This window comes from Chenopodium album, chromosome 24 (genome assembly GCF_948465745.1).
Source record: "Chenopodium album chromosome 24, dcCheAlbu1.1, whole genome shotgun sequence".
NCBI classification, from domain to species: domain Eukaryota; kingdom Viridiplantae; phylum Streptophyta; class Magnoliopsida; order Caryophyllales; family Amaranthaceae; genus Chenopodium; species Chenopodium album.
The window spans coordinates 12,398,061-12,410,510 of record NC_137857.1 but is presented as its reverse complement, the minus strand read 5'-3'; positions in this window follow the sequence as shown (position 1 = coordinate 12,410,510).

Sequence of the window (12,450 nt, the reverse complement as noted above, 5' to 3'; positions counted from 1 at the left end):
TACGTGCCGGTTTCCTAATTTGGAAACCAAGTAGAATTTGACCGACTGCGAGCGAGTTTGAGAGTGAGTATACATGGTTTGTTTGATTTTTCTTTTCTTGTATGTATCATCATTATGTAGAGTATGAAATGGAAGCAATGATAATTGTACAAAATCCATAAGGAAGCTCCAAAGAATGAATGATGGAATTACACCACAAGTTTCTTACTACAGGTCTGTCTATTTGCCAATTTACCAATATCCTTTTTTAATAATAAAATTTGAATTGAATATCTAGAAAGAAGATTCCTTAAGATTTGTAAGTTGGGGTCACACGTTCCCATAGGATAAATACTCTATTTTTTTATTTTTTTTTTTTTTTTATGATTTTTACAAAACAAGGTATTAAAATGATAAACTGATTTGAGGCTATTTTCCCCAACCAATCATACTCTTTTTATTTGGCATATCAAATGACTTCTTAAAAGGGAGAATTTTCTACAGAGCATTTATATGCTTGTCCTTAACATACCATTAAAAGGATTAAAGGATCATGCCAATTTCGAAGTACTTTGACCATTATCACCCAATTCCCCATGAACGTCCCAAACTGGAGTGTTTTTAAAGAAAATTCATTATTTTTCAATTCAATCGTTGGATGAATCCCAATTTTTGATATGTTATAGAAGACGGATAGACCTTTCCAGGGATCTATCATATGCTCAAATCGGACCGTTAAAACATGAGTTATGGTGTCCAAAATATTAGGGAAATTTTAAACCCTTAAGTTTTTTTTTTATTTATTTTTTATTTTTTTTTTTGTTTTTGGAAAGAAAGAATGAACTTTATTATATAATTTGTGTCACCCTATTATATACACCTCTGGTAATTTTTTCCTATAAAATATTTAAATTTAAGTCATTTGAGGAAGCTATAAATTACTCATGCCTCAAGTTGATATTAATCCAAAAAAGAGACACATATGTATCACTTTAAGACTAACATCCTATGGCTATATGAAAGGGGCAGTATAAATAATTCATTTATTTTGGAATAGAATGTCTTACTTTTTTTTAAATAAATCTTGTTTAATTTTTAATTCCATCACCGTTCGGAAGAGCAAAATTTCCTTATGCATTTCTTAATAAAGAGACAACTGATTTTTATTTAAGTGAAATATGGCTTTGCATGCTTGTATATTTTATTAATAAAATAAACCTTTCGAGTTGTAGTTTATTATTTCTTATATTTAAATAAGAGGATAAAATTGAATATTCAATCATGATAGGTTATAAGATGATCTTTTGCCACAGAGAATTATACTTTTAAAGTTTTATTATCTCTGATAGATCGTTTACGTAATCTGACATGATCAAGGTTTTCAATTAACTACCTATCATTTAGATTTAAGCCATATGGAATTTCCATTTTGCATAAGTCAATTTCCTACAATCCAAATACATTTCCTTTGTATTCTTCTTGATTCATACCAAGTAAATTAAAATACCCTTTTTTTATCAGACTCAAATAAGCCCATACAATCTCTTTTCAGAAGTTGGTCAACCCTAAGTAAAGCTGTTGATTGAAACGCATTTTACAAATAAAAAAGCATTCTCCTCAAAGAAACTCCTATGGTGTCGCTAATTCTAGTGACTTCCTCAACCTTGATAAATTGACCTCCATTTTGAAAGCAAGATTGCATAGCCTCATTCAAAAACCCTATACGGATCGACCACCCCTCCCAAAAAAATATAAACCTTCTTGAAATCTCGTATGGAATCTTTGACTATGTACAAATGGACGTTCGTAAGAACTACGTAGGGTTTTGATCCGGGAGTGGATTCAAATCCCACAATGAACGGTACGTAGGGTAACTTTAATGCTCAAACCCACCATATATCGTAAGGTTTAATTCACTTTTATTTGACATTTGAGTGTGATTGACAATGTGGAAATTTTCGTGTTTTTATGCATTAGTTTAAAGAAAAGTATGTGAATAACCATAGCCAATTAACAACGTACTAGTAAGAGCCTGTTCATTAGAACAGAGGAAGAGACGAGTTCCAAACGTTCGATCTTCCTAACTTAAACCCCGTACCTACATCTCTAATTTTGCTAAGACCATACTTATATAGTGCCTCACCTAATGGAGTCAATGTCGTTTTTTATTTGAAAACGATCATAAACAAAAAGTCCGTCTCTATTCGGGCAAAAATAGAGTGGCGACTTTAATTTCTTTTTTTTTTTAGTCAAATTATCGACTTACGTGGGATTTTGACTTCTAATTATAATTAGTCAAAAATGGAGTACCACAGCCGGCGACCAGGGGGGCGGCGCCGGAGTCCGGGGGACGGCAGGTGGCTGGCGGACAGCAGGTGGCAGCGGTGGAAGTGAGGCAATTCTCACGTGACGGGGAAAGAAAGAAAGAAAAAAAAAGAAAAAGAAAGGAAAAAAGAAAAGAAAGGAAAAAAATTAAAAGGGAAAGAAAAATAAAGTGAAAAAAAATCAAGAAATAAAATAAAGATGAGAGAATTTACTAACCTTTTAGTGTGGGGAAAAAATTGGAGATGTATGGGGTATTTATAGGAGAGAGAGTGGTGTAGGATAAGTTGTCAGATTGAGCCTCATAAAATTAATGGGCCAATTAAGTATGTAAAGTGAGATTAGCTTTGATTGTTTGGACATGAATTATAGAATGAAGGTACATATAATAATTTGTACTAAAATAATTTTCAACCCAAATTAAAAATTGAAACTTTTGAAATTAAATTCCGGAAAAATTCAAATATATATTATAAATGAAATAAAATTCCATTTATAAATTATTTAAAAATACGGGGGATTACATTAGTAATACTTTTTGAGCTGCACTTTAATTTGCCATTTTATTTTATAACGGTGCAGTTGGCAAAGCGAGTATATTCTTTAAACTGCTGCATGTGACAAATCTCCCCCCCCCCTCTTTATTTACGTCAAGAAATCTAATGATTTTAACACAACACTACTAATTAATCTAGAAAAATTAAATCAAAGTTAGTTAGGGTAATATTTGTACTTCCTAATAAAGTGGAAATTTTAAATTAGTTGCAGCACTTTCAAATTAGTTGCATAAGTTTTTATTATAGTGAATGAACTTTCTCTATTTTTCTCCAATCATATGGGTCCATTTTCTGTTCTCTCTATCTCTATCATTTTTCAGAAAATTTCCTAGGAGTACTCAGCAATTTGCAAAGTGATGCAACTAAAAAACGGAGGACGTAAAAGCATCATCATTGAATCATAGATGCAAATAAGATTCAATACTTCACTTGATGTATTTATTCAATTTCTTTATGACTTGAAGAAGAAATTTGACGTTAATATTCTCTTTTAAAGGCATCTCTGTCAACTCTATTTCAAAATTCCAAATATTTATGTAATGGTCAAACATCAGGTTCAAATGATCTATACATATAGAAGGATCCATGATGAAATGAAGAGTGTATACCTTAATATGAAATTGTCATTAATAATTTGATCAACAACAATCCAAATCATCCTTTCACGATCATATAGGAAAAATAGTAACGTAATTTAATGAATGTCACGAGTAGTTTTATTAAATCATTTGAAGAAAAATATTATATAAAAAATTATTTCAACAAAATAGTAGTTGAAATCGGAAAAAAAGGAGAGGTAAATTCATTGAGGAGTGAGATTTGAGAGTGTGTTGGTGATGAAGATTTGATGATGATGAACTAGTTTGTGGCACGGACGATACCTCAGGTTTTGTTTAAATACTAAATGAAAAACTTTCTTTAATTTTAAATAACATTTTGAAAACAATACATTAGTTTCCCTACCGTATAAAAAGTTTAATAAAACTCTTATGAATAGTGCATGGACATTTATATCCCTAAATATGTTCTTTTACATTCCTCCATTTAATTTCAAAAGCCTTATAATCATCTCTTGAATTCCTTAAATTGATTTAAAAAGTTATGTTTAAATCCATCTTTAACTCTAAAAGTTATGTTTAAATCCATCTGTAACTCTAAAAGTTAGGTTTAAATCCATCTTTAACTTTCTAAATTTCTTTTTTGTTTTAATTTTCCAATTTCGAATTTATTAGACATTTATATATCTACATCAAACTCAATATCATTTTACCATTTAATCACTTAATCAAAATAGCGCAACTAAAGTTTAGAACATTACACAACTATACAACTAACATCCAATACATTATTTATTGTCTATATGCAAATTGTTTTGATAAAATACTAGACAAATTGGCATAGGGCATAAAGAACATCTGTAATAATTCTTTTCAAAGGGCTAGCTATACCGCGTGTATCGCGCGAGTTGGAATCCCTAGTAAAATAAAATTGTATAGAAGGAAAAATTATATGAGAATAGAAAGAGAGTTGCATAATATACTTGTAAATGTTACCGTCTAATTGCTAAGCCGATATTGCATTTAGAAAAGTAACATCCAAGGAATCAACAACCATTAGTTTATGATTAATTTTAATAAATTAAATTGTAATTTATTGTGCAATTACTTAGAGGTTACATTATTTGATCTAGTGGGAAATTAAGTATGAAAGTTACACATATAAAGAGTTTTAGAGTTTGAATCCTAAGTATTCTAGACTAAGGATGCCAATGGATTCGAACCCGATCCTCATCATGGATACACTGGATCGAATACTTAGGATTTTGTGATGGTTGAAAAGCAAAATGAATTAAAGTACTTGGATTTGAGAAATTAAGATTATGTGAACCATAATTAAAAAAATTGTTGAATATTTGAATCTAAATAAAAAATGTTAAAATTTTGTATCTAAATCAGAGTTGAGATTAATTGGAAGGTTAAAATAGGATGTTTGAAGATTTGGATATTTGGGATTGTGATGAGTTTTGAGACTTTGTGAGTCTTTTTGCTATTGGATTTTCGAATATTCATCTCTCCACAATTTGTAATGTTCAATATCATAAAAGTTGTTTCAATATACCCCAATGTTGGTCTCATTTTATAGAGGAAAATGAAATAGTCTTTGGTATAATATTTTTTTCTTAGAATTTATTATATCTTTTAAATTAGAAAATTTTAGATTTTAACACCACACAAAAACCCGAAAGTGGTTTTTATCACCCCCATAAAAAAAATTATTTCAGCACCAGACAAATTTTCGAAAAATGGGTATTACCACCAGTTAACTAATTCCGTTAAGGAATCCATTAAGTGGGCCCATAAGCCACGTGTTGCTTTACTATTGGCCAAAAAAAGAAAAAAAAAAGAAAGATTAAAAAATCTAAAACTACCCCAGCCGCCTTAGCCCCACCACTGCCCCACCACAACTTACCACTGCCCTCCCCGAACCCACCATCGGCGGCACATCCCCTCCCTAAACCCTCCCTCTTCCTTTCCCGTAACCGTGTCGCCCCCAAAACCCACCAAACCCAAAACCCTCGTTTCCCAAAACGGCCACGAATCCGGCCTTAAAAGGCCGAAATCGGCTAGTTAACACCACTCAGCTCCAAAACCGGCCATTTGTGGCCAGATTCGTGGCCGTTTTGGGAAAGGAGGGTTTTGAGTTTGGTGGTTTTTGGGGGCGACACGGTTGCGGGAAAGAGAGGGGGGAGGGTTCAAGTGGGTTGGGTACAGGTGCGTCGCCGGTGGTGGGTTCGGGGAGGGCTGTGGTGGGTTGGGGGAGGGCGGTGGTGGCACCGTGGTGGTGGCAGGGATAGTTCGTTTTAGGTTTTTTTTATTTTTTATTTTTTTAACAAATAAATGGTGACACGTGTCAATGTGGACCACTTTTAACGGAATTTTTGAACGAAAACAGTTAAGTGGCCTGGTGGTAATACCCATTTTTGGTAAGTTTGTCTGGTATTAAAATCAATTTTTTTATTTTTTATGGGGGCATTAAAAACCATTTTTGGGTGTTTGTGTGGTGTTAAAATCTAAAATTTACTTTATATGGTCGTTAGAAAATTACACTGTTATAATTTCGGAATGCATCTTGGCCTATGTTAATTGGACACGACAATTTTACTCTCGTGTACATATCCGGGTATGAAATCTATTCCGGACACGTCCTTTTGCTCTTAGATACGGCCGTTAATTCAAACTATACATTTTATGCTTTGTGAGTTCATGGCTTCAAGCTCTTTGGAGCTTCAAAAATGGCGGAGAAGAGGACTCAAGAATATAAAGGAAAGAGAAAGAGGAGAGAAATAAAAAATAAATAGTTGGAGAGAGAAATATAAAGACTGACAACTTGACAAGTACTACTTTTTTTTTTTTTAAGAATGACCGACAAGTACTGACCCACACTCCTTTGTCTCTTTTTACAAAATATTACTTTAATCTATGCCTTTTAATGCTTGTACTATTTATTTTTTTTTTATTTATTTTTTTTTTTTTAATATTGGTATTACATTTGACAGTATAATGGTAAATATTACTACGTTACAATATTATATAGTCTAATAGTCTATTTTAAAATAAAACCTATTTAACATTTTATGGGAACTTGCCAGGATTATCTTTTTTTTTTTTCTTTTATACTATTGTATCCGTACCCGAGTCCAAAGTTAAGACGGAGTCCCGTGTCCTAAATTTTTTGAAAATGCCGTATTGGACTCTCAGATTCGTACCAATATCGGATACTCGTATCCATGTCAATGTAACATAGATCTTGGCCATTGATCAATGCATTGTGTGTCAAAACCTCCCTTTTCCACATTATTAGATTACAAATGAGGAAATGAATCCTATGCAAGTTGACAGTTGGCACTATATTTTACTGTATTCAATAACCAACATTTGGGAACCGATAATCATCTCAACCAGATATTGGTTTATATATCCTCCGATCTCTCTCTTTACATTTTTTATTTTTACAACTTCTCTCCTAATAACCACCTCAAATGGTTAATGGCTAGGGATACTCTTAGATTCATACTCTGTAATAATGTATTTTATCAACATAAAAATTTGGATTTTTTTTGAAACAATCACCCTATTTTGAAATAACCACCCCTTTTTTCGAATATTTAAAATAACCACCCATTAAAAAATAAAGTTAGAATTCACCACCCATTGCCCGAGTTCGACCAATTTTCCGTCAAGTTGGCCCACCTAATAGATATTCTTTATTTTATTTTATATACTCAGAGCCTCAATTCTTTTTTCCTCACTTCATTTTTTCATTTTCATAAACCACTATTCTCAATTTTAGGTGAAATTCACTGTCGCATACAACAATTAAACAATTGAGTCAATAATTGAACATATAATTAACAACAATTACTCAAACAACAACTACTAGATTGTTGCTCATTAATTAGGGCAACTAACGAAAGATATGGGTTGTTAATCAATTACCTGTTTACCTGCTCCAACTATTCAAATTAGCTTCTTTGATTAATTTTTGATAGACTTTCTTTTGTTTATTTTGTTAATTTACACAAGAATTTAAGAGAATATAGAGATTTTTCAGTCATTTTTTATTTTTTTTATTACCGTTGTTGGTGAAAATGGATTGCGGAAAAAAGAATTGAGGCTTTGAGTATATTAAATGAAAAAATAGTCGTTAGGTGAGCCCAATTGACGGAAAATTGGATGGACCCAGGTAATGGGTGGTGAATTCTAACTTTATTTTTTTTACGGGGTGGTTATCTTAAATATTCAAAAAAAAGAGATGGTTATTTCAAAGTAGGGTGATTTGAGGGGTGATTATTCCAAAAAAAATCCTAAATTTTTTTAAATGTTTTGCTGTACAAAATTAGAAATATTTATGTTTTAAGATACTACGATGTATCTTAAAGACCATAAAAAGTCAAATAGAACAAACAAATAGGGATAGAAAAAGTAGTAGTATTAATTACTATGAGACAATTCTGTTGAGTAAGACAAATTTTGTTACATGGTGTTATTAGTGGAATTAAATGAAGAGTAGTGGTACAGATACAATAGTAGTATGTGGGTTAAGTATACAACCACTTATAAATTGCCAACTCACCATAAGCCAAAAAAATGAGAGGGAAAATAGGGGGGGAATTTTTTGGTGCTTGGCGCCAAAAAGTACAAGTAGGGGGATTTTTAATGGCGAATTTTATTGGCGCCATACTACTTCGTTACCAAATATATATATAATGTTACCAAAAAAATATATAACGTTACAATCGTTATCAAATAAATTTATTATGTTACTACTAAATACAAATTTTTTTATCAGAGTTAATGAGTCCTAGTCAGCGTCATAAATGAAGAGAGATGATTTGTATAAAAATTATTTTAATATTTCATTTGACAACATTTCATGAACTACTAATTAAAAAATTATTATGACCAAACTAATAAAATTCTCTTTTTATGCTCTATCTATAGACATCAATATCGACATACTTTCAAAAATGTTATATTTTGGACGATTTTAACCTTAATACGTAGTATAGTTTTGTGGTTTTTCTTTATCTTCATCCATGGTTTAAAAAAAAAAAAAAGAGGGTTAAAAAAAAGGGAGGGCTATAGTAAAATATTAGAGGGTTAAAATACAATAATTAAATGACATAAATTCATCATCTTTTCTAAAAAAAAAGTTGATGTGGTTTTAAAATTTTCGTTACTGAAGTTTATTTCAATGTTGTCAAAACAAAGGATTTAGAACACATGACAAGTAAAATAATAAGGTATGTTACTTGAAAATTGTCAATTATTTGTGGAGAAAATTATATTAAGAAAAGAGAAAAATATTGGAAAATTAGGCCTACATCACTAGAGGAAAACAATTTTGAACTCAAGACCAAAAACAACATGATGTTCTTATATACAACCATTTGTATCCAAGGTTAAGGGATTTTCACAATGTCATCCTTTTGCCAAAATATATAAATAATAACCTAGGTCACTATGGTTTTAAATCAAAGAGTAGCGACTTAGTGAAGTACACACAGTGATATCACTTATTAAACATAATCAAACAGTGGAAAGTTAAAATCAGTATAATCTTGTGTGTTTAAAATTTATTTCCTTATTAGATGATTGTGCTACTATGAAATTTTAAAAATTTTGAAATTAAATTGACAAGAATATAAAGTATAGTTTAAGATAAAATTCTTTAGTCTTTCCTTAACATTTAAGCTAGATAGCATCATCCTTATTTTGAAAATTAATTATAAATCCATGTATACATTATACATAATGTTAGATTTGGCAAACGGGTCATTCAGGACGGGTTTGGGTCGAGTCACTTTCGGGTCAGCTAACAATTGAGTCAGGTGCAGGTCGAGCCGGGTCAATTCAGTTTTGGGTATGATCGGGTCAAGTATCGACTCGAGTTCGGGTAGCAGCAAAAAAATCATTTATATTAAGGAAAGAAAAAAAAATCTGAAAAGTATGCCAACATCACTAAAGTTACTTAGGTTTTTAATCAAATACCAGTGAGCCAGTGAGGTGCACACAACTATTGATATCACTTATTACACAATAAAAAAAATAAAAAATTAAAAAAAATCGAAAAGTTATAATCAGTATAATCTCGTGTGTTTAGTATATATTTTCTTATTCGATGATAAGGTAACTACGAAATTTTAAATTTTTTGAAATTAAATTGAACACAAATGTAAGGTATAGTTTAAGATACCATTCTTTAGTCTTTCCTTACCATTTAAGCTAGATAACATCATCATTATTTTGTAAATTAATTAATAGATTTACATATACAATAAACATTATGTTACTAGAAAAAATACCTTCAAACTCAGCAAAATTACAAATTAATTATTTATTAAATAATTAAAACAATTTTTAAAATTAGGAAAATTTGTCAATTGTAGCCATTTAAAGTTTGTATTTTTCAAATTGCAGCCATATAAAAAAAATTGCAAATTGCAGCCCAAAAGTTCTTATAAATTGTAAATTGAAGCCCGTATCAACTTTTTCATCGGTTTACATGTCGAAAAATATTCAGTGAAGGTTTTAGGGGCCATTTTAGCCCTTAAGGGTCCGAATTGAACTCAGAATTAGCAAAAAAATAACGTAAGTGCCTTGTGCATACTGCGAAACTCCTAAAGTGCATCTTGAATAATTACTTATGAATAATTATTTCTATATATCTCATTTGTTACTATTTGCTTACCTTTATTTCTACAATCGATGTCCTAAAGTGCATCTTGAATAACAACTTCAATATTTTCTTTCATCATGAAACCAATGTAATCAACAATTATTAAATAGAATCAAAGACTACTTTGAGTACTAAATACTTTCTTTGTTATAATAATGAAATTACACATCTCAAATCACATTTTATATGTTTAATATCTATATTAGAGTAATTATTATGAAAAGTTGATATTGTGATAATATTTTACGAGACGAATCAAACAAGACCTCACATTGATATATTTTATTTTACGTATAAATCATAATGTGTGGTCAAACAATCTTGATGAATAGTGCGAAAGTCGAAGTGTTGCAATATTACTAGAACGGAGGAAGTATTAAAATAACTTTGGCATTTAATTATGCGGGGCAGCGGGGGTGGACGGTCAAATTCGAAATATTGAGAGTTACAATAAAATGTTGTACGATTAAATTAAATGTTGGAGGGCTAGAATCAACTACTAGAGAGTTATAATTAAATCAAGAAGGGTTAATTTATTACAAAAGTACTCTAATGTGTTTACAACTTATATCCTTATTCAAAACCGTGTTACTATAAAATATTATTTCATAGAGTTATATTTGAATCATATATTCCTTATTCAAAATCGTGTTACTACAAAATATTATTTTGTAAAATTATATTTGAATCATATATTCCTTATTCAAAATCATTTTACTATAAGAGTGTTTGGCAAATTTAGAGAAAGAGATAATAGAATGAAATGACTTATTTATTAGTCATCAATAGGTAGAGTATTTATACAAAACCTACGGTCATAAGATAGATAGGAAACAATATTTTTTAAAGATATACTAGGATAATCATAAACCCTAAAATATTATCTCTAAATAATGTATTAACGTAAATAAACCTAAATATATTATTCTCCTAATAAGATCATACAGAAAATTTTTCAGATATCTCACTTGTCTAACGGTGTTAGTTTATGAAATTGTACTTGACTCATATATAATGGATACAAAGTTATGTGTGTAGCAGGACCATATAGCAGGCAAATATTTATGTGTGTAGCATCAATAACCAATCACTACTACAAAAATGGCCTAAGAACCGGACAAAATAGGCCTAAGAAACCGCAAAATGTCCGGTGCCTAGGTAGTAGGTCTCTTAGCCTAAGAAACCGGAATTATTGTTTGGTTTCTTAAATTCAGCAAGAGACCAATTTTGCCTCATAACCGGTTTCTTAGATGTTTACAAGAGAATTAAAATAACAAGGCAAAGGCACCATATTTTTTGGATAACAGGTTTCTCCTATAGAGTTTAAGACACCAGTGTCTAGTGATAACCAGTCTCTTTCCCTTATTTTAAAAAAAATAATTAAAATAAGTAGTACTAAAGTAATTAACTGGCCTGCCGAGATTATAGTCATCATTTCAACAAGCATGGCGAAGTATTCTCATTGATCTTTATCTAATTAATTAATAAATAATAATGCATTCAGTAATTCATCAAAAGATGACGAACAATTCCATATTTTACTGTTTTACATCGAGTAAAATGCATTTTTGGGGATTCACCTTTTGTACTTTTCTTCGTTTGGAGACTCACCTTTCACTTTTTATCGTTTGGGGATTACCGATCACTAGAATTCAAAAATCCGGTCACTTGATAAAAAAAAAAATAATAAATCTCCCTAAATTTGTTGATTACAACTGTCAAAGAGATAAAATTCTTAATATAAAATTAATCAATAGTCCTTGAATCTAAAAAAAATACATTGGTAGAAAACCCTTGTAGAGTCCAAAGTGTTAAAAATTATAACTGGATGACCCCAAAATGTTAAATTTTTTGCAATAAATAAATAAATAAATAAAAATAATAATAAATAAATAAATAAATGATAATAATAACTGGGTTAGTAATGAGAATTTTTTAACACAATAATATTTTGATTAACATAAAAAATCCCATAGCATATATTGTAGTATTGTACAGAGCCACAAGTTTGATTTATTATGTAACTTCTCATATCATTGATTGAGATTATGGTTGTAAGGTCCAATATTTTTGTTAGCCGTATCCTTGCATTAAGAGAACAAATTATCAAATTAGCATATAGTCTATATATTACTTGAACTTTATACCGAATTGACACGAGTGGAGCAAAAAAAAAAAAAAAAAAGGTGAAAATAATACCCTTAGTGCTTGAGTTGTTATGTAATTTCTGCCATTCAGAGAAATAAAGCCACGGTTTGATGATGAAATGCTACCTTGAGTTGATTGTGATTAACTGATTGTTGGGTATGTGTCATTATTTTTATTTAGCTATACAAAAAAAATAATAATAATA